At 54.7% G+C, this 12,362-nt stretch overlaps 1 protein-coding gene across 1 annotated transcript in view; it reads right to left on the reverse strand.

The window, feature by feature from the left end:
• EPB41L1 (erythrocyte membrane protein band 4.1 like 1) overlaps positions 1-12,130 on the reverse strand; it is a 79,144-nt gene extending 67,014 nt beyond the window's left edge. Inside the window, exon 1 of the mRNA XM_080405344.1 lies at positions 11,496-12,130. The gene's annotated coding sequence lies outside the window, so the exon portion shown is untranslated. The remainder of the gene's footprint in view (positions 1-11,495) is intronic.
• Between the last annotated feature and the right edge of the window lie 232 nt (positions 12,131-12,362).

Below are 12,362 nucleotides of genomic sequence, written 5' to 3' on the forward strand. Positions count from 1 at the left end.
TCCGCAGATCTGTGGGGCAGATGGAGTCAGCGATAGGGTTAGGAGACACCAGCAAAGAGAGTGATGATATTGGCAAGGGATTACTCCTGTCCCAGGAGCTGTGGGGGCAAGCAGGAAGGACCAGGCAGGTCCAGCTCCCAGCCCCAGCCCTCTGTGCTCGTCCTGCCCCACACAGGAGACAGCCCTGTGGGAGCCGCTCCATCCTCAGCTGGGCTTTCTGCATGGACCAGCTGGATGCAGCCCTGGGCTGCAAGTCCCTGGAGAGCATCAGTCCCATCCTGTCTGGGAAGGTAGCAAGGCCGAGGCAATGCCCCAGACTGCGTGACAGGCAGAGCGATGGGATGTCCTGTGTCTTTCCACCCTGATGCTGCCAGGAAAGTACAGTTCTCCTGAGGGGAGCCCCTGGCACGGGTCTGACATGCTCTGATTAAAGGGAAGGCTCTGACAGCTTAATTAACTGCCAGCTTGAAGACGGCAGGGATTGAACGAAGACGAGTCTGATACCAGCCTGCCCCATGGAGAACAGCTGAGAGCCCCAGCAGAAACCCATGGCACCAAAGAGAGAGACCAGAGAAAGATGGAGAACAAGGTGCAAAGCAGGGAGTGGACATGGTCATGATTGCTACTTTAACCCATTCTAGTAACCACTCTGATAACATCACTCCGAGGGAGGAAAGATTAGGTTGATGTCACAGCCCCCGCAACAAAGCATCTCATCCTCTCCCATGGCTCCCGTATGCCTCAGCTGCCCTGGTTAGAAGGATGCTCCTTAACACTGACCATCCCAAACTGCTCTGCTTTGGGGAGCCACAGAGGAGAGTGCAGTATTTATTAGTGTTGCAGCAGGAGCGCTGACCTGGGGGATTGTACCAGCAGAAAAGGGTATTTCTGCCCAAGAACGCGACTTTGTACCACATAATCTCTCATGCTGCCCAGGCTATTACCTCTCAGTGCAAATATTTTGAGACTATGGGTTTTTCTATTAAGAATCACAGGCATGGAGGGAACACCAGAAAAAAAAAAAAAAAAAAAAGCCACCTGTTTGGATTTCAGATTACCAGTTTACAAGCCCCAGTGTCCCAGTTGTGGAGCTAGGTGACTGTGAAAATCCCAGCTTCTAACACTTCTGGGTACAGCAAGGGCAGGAAAATGTGAAACCTAAAGACTGGAACAGCAGAAAACAAATCAAGAAAGGGTCAAGAATGATCTAAGGATCTGTTTAGGTGGAAAAGGCACCCAGCCATGAGGGATTACAACAGTCATCTGGCCTGGTGCCTTGCACAGCAAAGCCTGGAGAACTGGCCTCAGCCTCCCTCCAGGCCCAGGATGGTGGCTGAGCAGGCGCCTGTCCATGGCAGGGACAACCTGCTGCTGAGTGATGGTGAGCTGACCACAGGCCTAAGGAAAATTAATGACCTCCGCTGTATGAGCAGTATCTCAGCCATAACTTAAGTATCTCCAGTTACCAGGCACCAGGTCTTGCTGTGCGTATCTGGTTACCGAGTGCTCTGTTATGCACCAGCCTCTCCCCGTGCTGGTGCCTACAGCTCCCACGTGCACCTCTGGGCATTCTCCTGGAGAAACCCGATGAGCTGAAGTTCTTTGGTCTGCTGCTGCCAAGCAGGTTCTTCTGACCCCGGCTGGGCTTGCAGCCTTCTGCTCTTGGCCTTTCTGTTTACTTGACCCCTACAGAGAAGTCCTGAGTCTCATCTTTTCCAGGAGAGGCACTAAACTGCTTACAGCTCCCATGCTGCAGGGGCTGGCATAGCATGGCAAGAGTCTGTAGGTGGCATCTGGGCAGCTAGACCCCAGGTTTCTTTTGGGAAGAAGGAGGGGATTTATTTCACATAGATCTACCCCTGCCCTGACTGCTCCAGCAGTATCTCACAATTCTTAATCCTGAACCTGGGGCACAGAGTGGGCAGGGTAGACTCTGCCAGCTCCTGGCCATGGCCAGTGGAAAGCCGGGCAGGAGCAGATGTGCTTGGGGAACAGGGAAGAACCAGCATCTCTGGACCTCGGTGAGGAGAGACCCTGTGTGACCACCCCTGGGGACCACCGTCATGAGAGCAGGGTCACTGGTCCACAGCCTATCTTGCAGGCAGGGAGAGACTAGAATGGGCTCAGTTGCCCAGCCCTAGGCAGCACCGTTTGCAAAATGAGTGCTTGGGGCGGTTTCCATCAGGCAGGAGAGGTGGTCCCGATCAGCACCAGGGCCTGCTCTCCCATCTGCTTGTGACAACGAGATGGCTGCTGCAGCTGCAGCTCCTTCGCTTGTCATCTACCAGCCTGTGCTGCTTACTGGTCTGGCACGGGATCTGCTGAAGGCCAGAAAAGAGCTTAGTTTGCTCTGCAGGCAAGAGTTTGGCTTGAGACTGGCTTTGCCCGGTCTTGTGCATGTGACCTCTTGTCAGGGCAGGGGTTGGTGGCAGGCAGGCAGGCAGGCTGTCTCCTTCACAGGCACCTAAGCCACTTCCCACTGGATCCCAGGCAGTCTCCAAGATGCTGAGTTCCTACTGCTTTGTCCCAAGCCTCAGGACAAAAGGCTGATGCCTTTGGTCCATCTCTGACAGAAACTGGAGCTCTGCAGCTCCTGGGACAGGAGAGCTTCTCCCTGACAACTAACCAGCAGGAGAGAGAGTCAGGGACCTGCGAGCAGCCAGGGCCAAACCTGGCTGGATCCCAGGTTTTACTGGCACTGCCAGGTGGGAAACTGCTGGTGCTGGAAGCAGGAGCTGGGGCAGGCTGGTGGCTGGCTGCACCCACATGGGTGGCTGCACCAAAGGTGTCGGGGGGCTCCTGCCCCACAGACCTGCCTGCCCTGGCAGCACTCCCCATGCCTGCTCTCCTGCCCGTTCTGGCTGCCAGCGGTGCCCACAGGCAGTGCCGCAGCCCTGGCCCGCTGCGGTGTCGGTGTCCTGCCCAGCTGCCAGGGTCCCCCACTAGATGGCAAATTTCCAGGGGGACCCAGGGCAAAAGCTGGGCCAGCGTTGCTGTTCTCGGCCTCCCCAGCCTCCCAAGGCAGGGAAGCACCTGCCTCCTTGCCTCCCTCTCCAGGGGGCTCTGCCTCGCACTCGTTTAGCCCTGGAGCACAGGGCTAAACCCCTGCTGAGGGGCTTCTATGAACTGAGCCCCAGCATCACCCAACTAGCCTGACACCTAATGCAGCACCCGGAGTGCAGCACAGCTCACCCCACTTTCCCACTCCCAGTGCCTGGGGAGGGCGGTCCCTCCCCACTGGATATGCTGGCAGAAGCATCTGGCAGCCTGGGAGAAGTAAATAAGAAAAACCTGAGCCAATATTGCTAGATTATAGCCGGTTCTTCCAGAGGGGACTAGTGGCCAAATCCCCAGTGACAGGCTTGTGCTGTACCACCCAGTCTGGCTGTACCCATGGGTGGGAGGGCAGTGCAGGGGCCAGCCCAGGGCCCAGCCCCAGCTGGGCCAAAACTGCTGCCAAAACATGGGGAGCAGCTCCCCTCCCCTCCTCTCCTCTCCTCTCCCCTCCTCTCCTTGCCTCTCCTCTCCCCTCTCCTCCCCTCCTCCCCTTGCCTCTCCTCTCCCCTCTCCTCCCCTCCTCCCCTCTCCTCCCCTCCCCTCCTCTCCATGGTGCCAGGAGACTGTCTGCACCTCACTCCCTCCACACACCCTCCATTCTCTAGCCCCCAGACAGGACACTGGATCGCCTGCCCATGTCCCAGGGTCAGGATGATGCAGGGAGCTCTGAGCCACAGCATCCCAGACATGTGGGGCTGGGACAGCGCTGCGCCATCACCTCCCCACTGTTGTACCCATCCGGGGCACCCCTGAGCCTGGCCTGGAGGTGGCCCCGCAGCAGTGCCAGCCGCAGAAGGGCACTGGCTCACCCTCTCCCTGCATCTGTCCATCTCAGCCCCTTGCAGGATGTGATGGGAGTGCTGGGGTCTTGCTGAGCTCTCCTCCTCTGCAGCCCTGGCCAGTGGTAGCTCTCCCCATGGGGCCCACGCCCATAAGCTGCACAAGAAGGGGCTCATCACGTCCTGATGGAGGCTCCAGTGAGGACACAGGACCTTTGGTCTCCACCCCACAAATGCCATGGGATGAGAAGAGCATCCTCCTGGGGGATGCCACCCCACTGAGACACAGGAACAGAACCCCGCAGCTGAGCTGATGACACAAGTCACGGCTGAGGAAACAAACCCTGTTTTGTCCCAGATTCCTGCGTCCCTGGACTCCAAGCAACCTCCACTGCAGCTTCTGGCACGAGCTGCCCCCGACCCCACAGCCAGGGGCACAGCCCCCCTGCTGTGGCTGTGGGGCTGCCAGGGCTGAGCCCCACACACACACTGTGAAAACACTTCAAACACCTCCACAGCCAATTTCGCTGGCTCAGGCACCCTGGCAGCAAGCAGCACTGTGAGACCCCAGCCTTGTTATTGCTCATCACATACAGAGTCACAAATAATATTTGGAAAATAAAGATATGTGCACAGCCAGACCCTGCCAGAGGTGTCCAGCACCTGGCCAAAGTCTATTCCAGCAGCACAGGATCAAGCTTGAACATGGGGTCCTGTTTTCCGGGTATTTATTGCATTTCTGAGATGTCCAGCCCTTAGCTTCAGCTGATGCTAGTTAATGGGACCAGAAGCAAGGAAGGAGGGAAGGGGACTGCAGGTGCAACTTGCCCTGCTGCCAGTTCTGCTCCCTGGCCAGGGCTCCCAGAGTTGCTGTGGTCTTGCTTGATTCCTTGCAGATGGTGCAGGTCTTGCCCGAGGCTCCCCCAACCCCAGCCCGATGGGATGGGAGCGGAGCACAGGCTCACGGTGGAAAGCAGGGGGCTTTTGGGGACACATTCTTGTCTTTCACGATGAGAAGTGCTGGGTCCTAGCAGGGTCCTGGCTTAGGACTTTACCATCCTCAACACATGTGCTCTCCCTGTCCTGGAGACAGGGATGACAGACTGTCCTGGAGACAGAGTGCGGATACCAGCTTCCTTTCAGCAGGACTGGGTAGAGGAAGGTGATGGCTAATGGCCTTTGTCAGTGGGCAGCGCTGGCAGGCTTTGCACTGAAGGTGTTCATGTGGAGCCAGTCAAAGAGTCAAATTTCCGAAAGTCCTGATGTGCTAAAATTGAGGATATTCTATGTGAGACCTGGACCAGCCATAAGCACATAGGCACAGAAATGCCAGGGATTTCCTCTTTGCATAAACGAGTTGGACTGGCTTGTGGGAGCCCTGGGGAATTCATCCTGTGCCCTCAGCTTTGGTGCTTTGCACATAAGACACATTTTCAGTCCCTGCCTTTCTGTCCACCTGTGTGGCAGAAGCACCAGTACCAGCCCTGTCCGGGCACCGGGGCTGGTGTCTGGGCTGCTCCGCAGTCAGCCACAGCAGCCTGGCAGCATGCACTGATCCTTCTGGCTGACACATCACCCAGCAGCCAGATGAGACCCTGACAAACCAGGCTGCCGCACTCCTCCGCAGCACCACCTGGCTCCTCACGCTCCCGGTCCACCAGCCAGCGCTGCCTGGCATCACTCCCCTGCTCCAAGGGCCCTGCAGACACATTGATTTATTTGGGCAGAGGAGGAAGGTTAATGGCTGGTGCTATGGAAAGGAGGCAGTGAGCTGTGTTGAGTCAAGGACGATGCTTTGCAGTGCTGCAAGGGCTGCAGCAGGCTGGAAAACTCTTCTCATTGCTGCAAAACAGGAGAATATGCCCTGCAAAGGCCCTGCAGGTCTGCACGTGCCCCTGAACCTCAAGCTCCCTGGCAGCAGTTCCAGCATCCCCACTGTGGAGCCATACGTGCTCTGCCTTGTGTCCTGCTGAGCTTTCAGGCCACACATGCTAAATGAGAAACGTGGGCTGCCAGTATCTGCAAGCAGTGTTCATCCCCTGGTACATGTATGGTGCCACCTCAGCAGGTCACACTGTACATAGCTGCGCTGCAGAAGGATTCAGGGAACAAGCGTAGGCTGGGATGCATGTGCCCACCAAGACCCGACACCCTGGAAGGGACATTTACTGGCAAAACCCCCTTGCAGGCATCCTCAAAATACCACTCGCAGTGTCAGACCTGGAGCACGAGCCCACACTGGGCACTGGAGCAGGGCCAGGTCCTGCTTCCCAGCTCCTGCAAGGACAAGAGCCAGATGCATCGAAGGGACTGGCAAGACACCCGTGCAACAGGCAGATGCCGGACAGCCTGTCCCATGGGAGAACAGGGCCTGATTTCTAGTAGCTAGGTGCTGATTCATCCTCCAAAGGGAGAATTTCCTTCAAAAGCCATGTTAGCATTAGTTCTCATGATCCATGTAAACCTCTCCCCTCTCTCTCAGCTGCAGAAGAAGAATATTCTTCAACTGCGTGAGCTCTTTGCAGCTGTAATTGCTGGGATAAATATGAGCTGATCATTTCTATTAAGGCAAGATTTGGGGCCAAAATTAGCATTATCATCTCTTACCAAATACTGATAACAACATTTCCCAGCTCAGCTTTTTTCCATGACAAGACTCTGAGTGGCAAACGAGCAGCTCCCTGCTGTCACATTTGCAGCCCAGGCCCTGCAGCCCAGCAGCAGCGCAAAGGAACTGAAATTAGCTGGAAAATGACTCTCAACCAGCCCTGCTAAATTGCCATGAAAATTTAACAACCCAAGCGCAAAGCCTCTTTGCCTGTTTGCTTTTTCCGTCGTGGCACAGAGAATCAAAATCAAGCGATATTTTAACACACCAGCCAAAAGGAAGGGACGAGGCACTGTGCCACGCTGCTGCCCCCGTGGCACAGCTCCAGCCACCCCGCGCCGGTGGTCCCAGGGTCACGGCCGTTCATGCTTTGCTGATGGCCACCAGTGGAACGCAAAACAGACTGCAGAGCATTCCACCCCTTGGCACTGTTACTCATAGAATCTGACCCTCTTTCAAATATGTGAATTTTGGGGCAACAGCTCTGCTTTTGGAGACAGTAAGTGAAAACCTGTGGACCCGTTTCCCTTCCATGATGAGGGAGCTGATGGCCGCAGCTGCCAGGGAGCTCCCAGCACCCGGTGCCTCAGCGCCAACTGCTGCATGCTGGGGGTGTCTTGTGCATTTACGGGTGAAGGGCTTGAGGCTCCCCTGAATATATCAGCATGCCAACCCCCTTCCCACCCACTCTGTCCCTGGAGAAGGAGATGGGTGGAATTTTGATTTACAGTCCGATGGGGACCATAACCCTTTTCCCTATGGCAAACAGCCACATCGCTGCAGTGCCCCCACATCCTTAGCTGCATCCGTAGCTCTCCATCAGACTGAGCTTCTACATCCTCTAAGGGAAACTGTCCCCCCAGCCCCCCTCCTGTAGCGCCCCGCTGGTGGCTGTGGCTGGCTGCCCTGCCCTTCTGCCGCTGCGCCCACACGGAGCGACCTGCAAAGTGGGCACCAGTTCCACCTGGCATGGAGAGAAGTTCACCAGATACCAACCGGCTTTAGGTTTTTCTTTAACCAAGAGGTTAAAGAGAATGTTGAAGGGCTCCCTGTCTGCCAGGAGGAAAAGTCCTGAAAGTTAACCATTAACCGGCACCTGATAGAGGAGGAAAGAAATGCCCTGTGAGGCTGGAAGCTATTTGCCTGTGTGTCCACCTGCTGCTGGGGAGATAATAAATCTTATTTAGCCTGGGCAGACTGCAAGATTACAAGGGAGAGAGGTAGAGTTCTGCAAGGTTGAGCACCTAAATTGACCCTCAAGTGAAGAGGAGGTGGGGAGGATGCACAGCCATGTCCCCCACCGCCTCCACCTCAGCCCTGCCCTCCAGACCGAGAGACCTCAGGGACATGCACCTGGGGACAGAACCGTGTCCTGGTCTTGGGGACTTTCACAACAGGGCCTCTCACATCCATGGAGGGGTAGCCCACAGGATGGGATTTCCTCACTCTCCGTCCTTCAGGTGCAGGAGCTGGGGACCCTCAGCCAGCAGCCCCAGGGGAGGCAGAGGGGCTGCCACAGTGGCTCCTGCACAAGGGGGTCTGGTCCCTGATGGATGTTCACATGCGCTGATGTGCAAGAAGTGAATTCACACAGGTGTGAGTGGGCATTTGGGGGTACATGTGCACAGACAGCTGAGAGCCAAGGGGACACCTCTCAGCCTGGGAGCCTGGCTCTGGGAAGGCTGAGGGAGGCAGAGGCAGGGCACAGTTTGCTTCTGCTTTGGCAGGGTCCTGGTGAGGCTGAGCACACAGCTGAGCAAAGTGGAGCAGCCCCAACACACGTGGCTGTCGTATCCTGTGTGTGCCATGGGGACAGTCGGGCAGGTGCTTTAGCAGGGGTGGCTCCACCAAAGCCCTGGGGCTGAACTGCTGCCTCTGGTAGAAAAACAGCCGCCCGTGATGGTGACAGGAGGGCCAAGGGTGGCTCTGGGAGCATGGAGCTCAGTGGCACGCTCCTCGGGGAACACGCACACACCGTCTGCCTCAGCCTGCACAAGGCAACGGCTGTTAAAAACAGGAGAAATTCAGGCACTTTGCACAGGTCGTAGCATCGAGCTTATAGAGCTCAAAACGTGGAATAGAGGCAATTTGCCCCAAAACAGTCCCTCAGCACCCAGATGAGCAGGAACGTGTGGAGATGGTCCTTGGGAAGGAGCAGACTTTGCCAGACCCTAGCGGCTAATCCGAGGTTCTGCATAGAGCCGGGGGGGTCCTACACCGAGAGTGCCTCGGCAAGGCTGGGCTGAGCCCGGCACCCCCACCCCAGCAAACACCCGGGCTTGCACCATCCTGGTGGGGGAGACCTTCGCTCCGAGCAAACCTAGCAGCTGCTGGGGACTGTCCGATGGTTACCCCAGGCAGCAGATCTCGCAGACATCCACCCTCCAGCAGCTGGTCTTTCTCACCGCACACAGCTCTTGCCTTTGCCGAGTGGTGCCTGACCTGGCAGAGAGTCTCCCAGGTTTCCCACAGGGACTGGTGGGCACAGGTGGCACAGGTGTGCGCGCCTTATACGCTTGGAAAAACAGACTGCACACCCAGCAGACCCGCCGGGAACGGGTGGCTGCAGAGCACCCTTTTACTCCCCTGGGGATGCCAATGGGGGGCACTCCGTGTGCCTCCCGGTGAGACTGACCACGGCTCCCTCTCTGCACCCGGACCGGAGCACCGAGCACCATGTACGGCAATCCTGGCTCAGCTCGAAGGACCTGCTGCCACGCATACAGAGTGGCTGGCTGGTGACAGCCAGCACCTCCACGTGACACTAATGAATGTGGGGCTAGGGCAGGATGCAGCACCCTGGCTCGGCTCCTGTCCTGGATGGAGTCAGAAGAGTGATTCAAATGGAAATATCATGCTGCTGAATTAAAAAGCTGCTGTGAGAAGGAATGAGAATAAAGAGGGAGAGACTAGAAAGGAGGAGGAGTGAAGCTGGAGGGATGGGGAAGATGGAGAGCAGGAGGGGTACAGCAGAAGGATGACGGATGAGATGCAAAACAGGCATGGAGGGGAGATGGGAGGGGAAGGGATGGTGTGGCAGAGGGACAGGTCAAAAGGGGAAGAACTGGAGATACTGTTTTTCCTATTCAGTGGCGCAGCTCACCAGAACAGTTTCCACCCTCTGCCACTGGCAAAGATCTCCCCCCACAGCAAGGAGGCAGGAAGCTTCTCAGGAGCAGGAGCGAGAGCCCCAGCTGCCTCCCCTCTCTCCTGCTGCCTCAGCCCCCAGGGCTGGGTGCCCAGAGGTGGTTCTGCCCCAGCCTTTCCCTGCCTGGCCCTGATTTACCCGGGAAGTGTCCCCTGCCTGGCACAGTGGGGTCCCTCCAGCCCCAGAGGGCAAGCAGGGCTGCAAGGAGCTGCTCCTCCGCATGCTGTTTTGGAGCAGCCAGGTCCCAGCCAGCCTGCGATACATCATGATGTGGCCCAAGGAAAATATCCTTGCAATCCTAATACCTACCCTAAATCTCTCTAGATGCAAATTAAGCCAATTACTGCACAAAATATCCTTGGTAGACCAAGAATAAATGATCACTAATCTCTTTCTAGTGATTTTTAGCATTTTAGAAGGCTCTTCTCATATCCCTCCTCAGGCTTCGCCCTGTCAGACCTAGACAGATTTGGTTTGCTTTTCCTCTTCCTGCAGCTCATGTTTTTCAGACTTTTAACCAATCTCATAAGCATCTCCTCTGGGCTTTCTCCTTTTCTCTATCTCTTCCTTACGATGAGCAGTCCAAATCTCTGGCTGAAGTTTCCCCAGGCCAAGACGAGCAGCTTGGCTGCCCCTGCCTTGTGAGGGCCACCTTGCCGGCCATGCACAGCATGTGCTTGCCCTGCTCGCAGCAGCAGAAGGGTGCTGAACCTGCTGGGCACCCACCCACTGAGACTCCCCAGAAACAGCACTGCTCTCCAGACAGAAAGTTTCTGCGTGGTGCTTGTGCATTGCAGGTTGCCTGCTCCGCATTTGTCTTTACTGAACTGCATTTTATCAATTTCAAGCAATTTCTGAGTGATTGAGTCTTATTTTAAATTCTGATCATGTCCTTCAAAACAGTTGCCGCCCTTTGCTCTCTTATTATTTCAGCATTTTATAAGCGTAATCACTATGTCATCAATCTAGTGGCTAATGAAAATATCGACCAGGACCTGACTCAGGACAGACCTCACAGGACCTCACTTAAGACATCTTCCCAGTCTGATAGCACCTGAGCAGCCCCAGCTTTCAGTGTTTTTTGACGGTTGGACATCCACCTCAGCAATATTTGCATTGTGCTCCATCGCCTATGTTTCCTGAAGAGCGTGTCCCGTGGGGCAGCACCAAAGCCCATGAAAGTCAAGACATACCATATCTACTGCTTCCTGTTATCAGCTGAGCTACTTCACCATCAGCAATCAGATTAGTTCAACATGTCGTATTATTGGCAAATCCTTGTTGGCTGTTCCTTATCACATATTAGCCTTGAGATGCTTAACATGTCATTGTGTAATAATTTCATTCTGTATCTTTTCAGGCATCAAAGTTAGTCTGACAAGTGTATTCCCCTTTCTCCCTTTTTAATGCTACACGCTACGTTTTGTCCTGCTGCAGTCCACAAGGACCTTGCTCACACTCCATATTTTTTTGAGATAAGTGCTAATGGGGTCAGAGATTACTGTGGCTAGTTCTTTATGTAGTCCAAGACAAATTTTATCAGATATTGACAATTTGAATAGCCCCATGCTATATTTTTCAACCTTGTTACTCTGTTCTTGTTCCTAGCCTCTTGCTGCCACAGTTAACCCTTCTGTAAATATTTAAAGCATAGAAGATATTGAACAATTCAGCCGTGTCACATATAATCTGGTATTTGCTTATCTGTCCCATTTAGTTGATCTAGACTTTCCTGGATATACAGGTTGTTTTCTTCCTAGGCTAATTTTCTGCTTTAGCCGGCTTGATTTTGTCTCTCCATATTTGTGCTTTCCTCTATATCCATCTTTATACATACATCCTTGATGTATAGCGATGCTGCACTACTCCCTTTTCCCAGGTTCTGCCTTCTGTACCAACGTACCCAGCCTGTGTTGTCCCACCAAGTCCCTGTGATGATCACCTCCCAGGGGATGATCTCAGCTCTTCCGTTTTGTCCCGGTTGCTGCTGGTGTTTGTGTCTGCCCTGCTCACATCTCAGGAGCCTGCACCATGCTCCCTCCTTCAGCCTTGTTCAGGCTCCGCTGCACCTTCCCACTCTTCCTGGAGGCTTTTATCCAGCTTTCTTGTTTCTTCCTATTGAATTTTGTTGTTTGTCCTTTCAAACAGGAGATAAATCTCTCCTCACTGGCCAGGTACATTGGGGTCCTTGGATGGTCTTTCATTCTTCATCAAGCAGGGTCCACCCCTGGCCAGCCATGCTGTGAAGGGAGCCAAGCCCTCCGTTCCACACCGTTTGCACAAGCTGCTGCATTTACCCCTGCAGGGATGTGCCTTGAGCTCGGAGGATAGCCAGACACTGGTGCACAAAACCTTTTGGAGCACTGCACACACAGCATTGCATGGAGCAGGGGAGAGAGGGCAGCTGCAAGTGTCCAGAAGCTGGTAAAGGCTTGAGCTGAGCAGCAGTTACGTTATCCTTCCTGCACAAAACTTCTTAAAGTCAGATTATCCAGATTTCAAAAAGGGAAATCTCAGATGTTTTCATTAAGTGGAACACTGCGAGGAACAAAAAAAAAGTGTCACTTCTAGAAAAGGAAACCAGAAAAGGGGTTTTTTTGATGTATAGTCAGCAAATATTGCCAAGGTGGAAAGAACCATTGTGGTTTAATGAGCTGACCCAAAACATTTAGCATGAGTCAGTTCAGTGGCACCCTTCTGTTTCCCTCTGGTGCTGTGTCACCTCACTGGTGCTGGGTCGCCTCACCGGTGCTGGGGTTCAGAAGCCTGG

Source organism: Falco punctatus, assembly GCF_963210335.1.
Source record: "Falco punctatus genome assembly, chromosome: 10".
NCBI classification, from domain to species: domain Eukaryota; kingdom Metazoa; phylum Chordata; class Aves; order Falconiformes; family Falconidae; genus Falco; species Falco punctatus.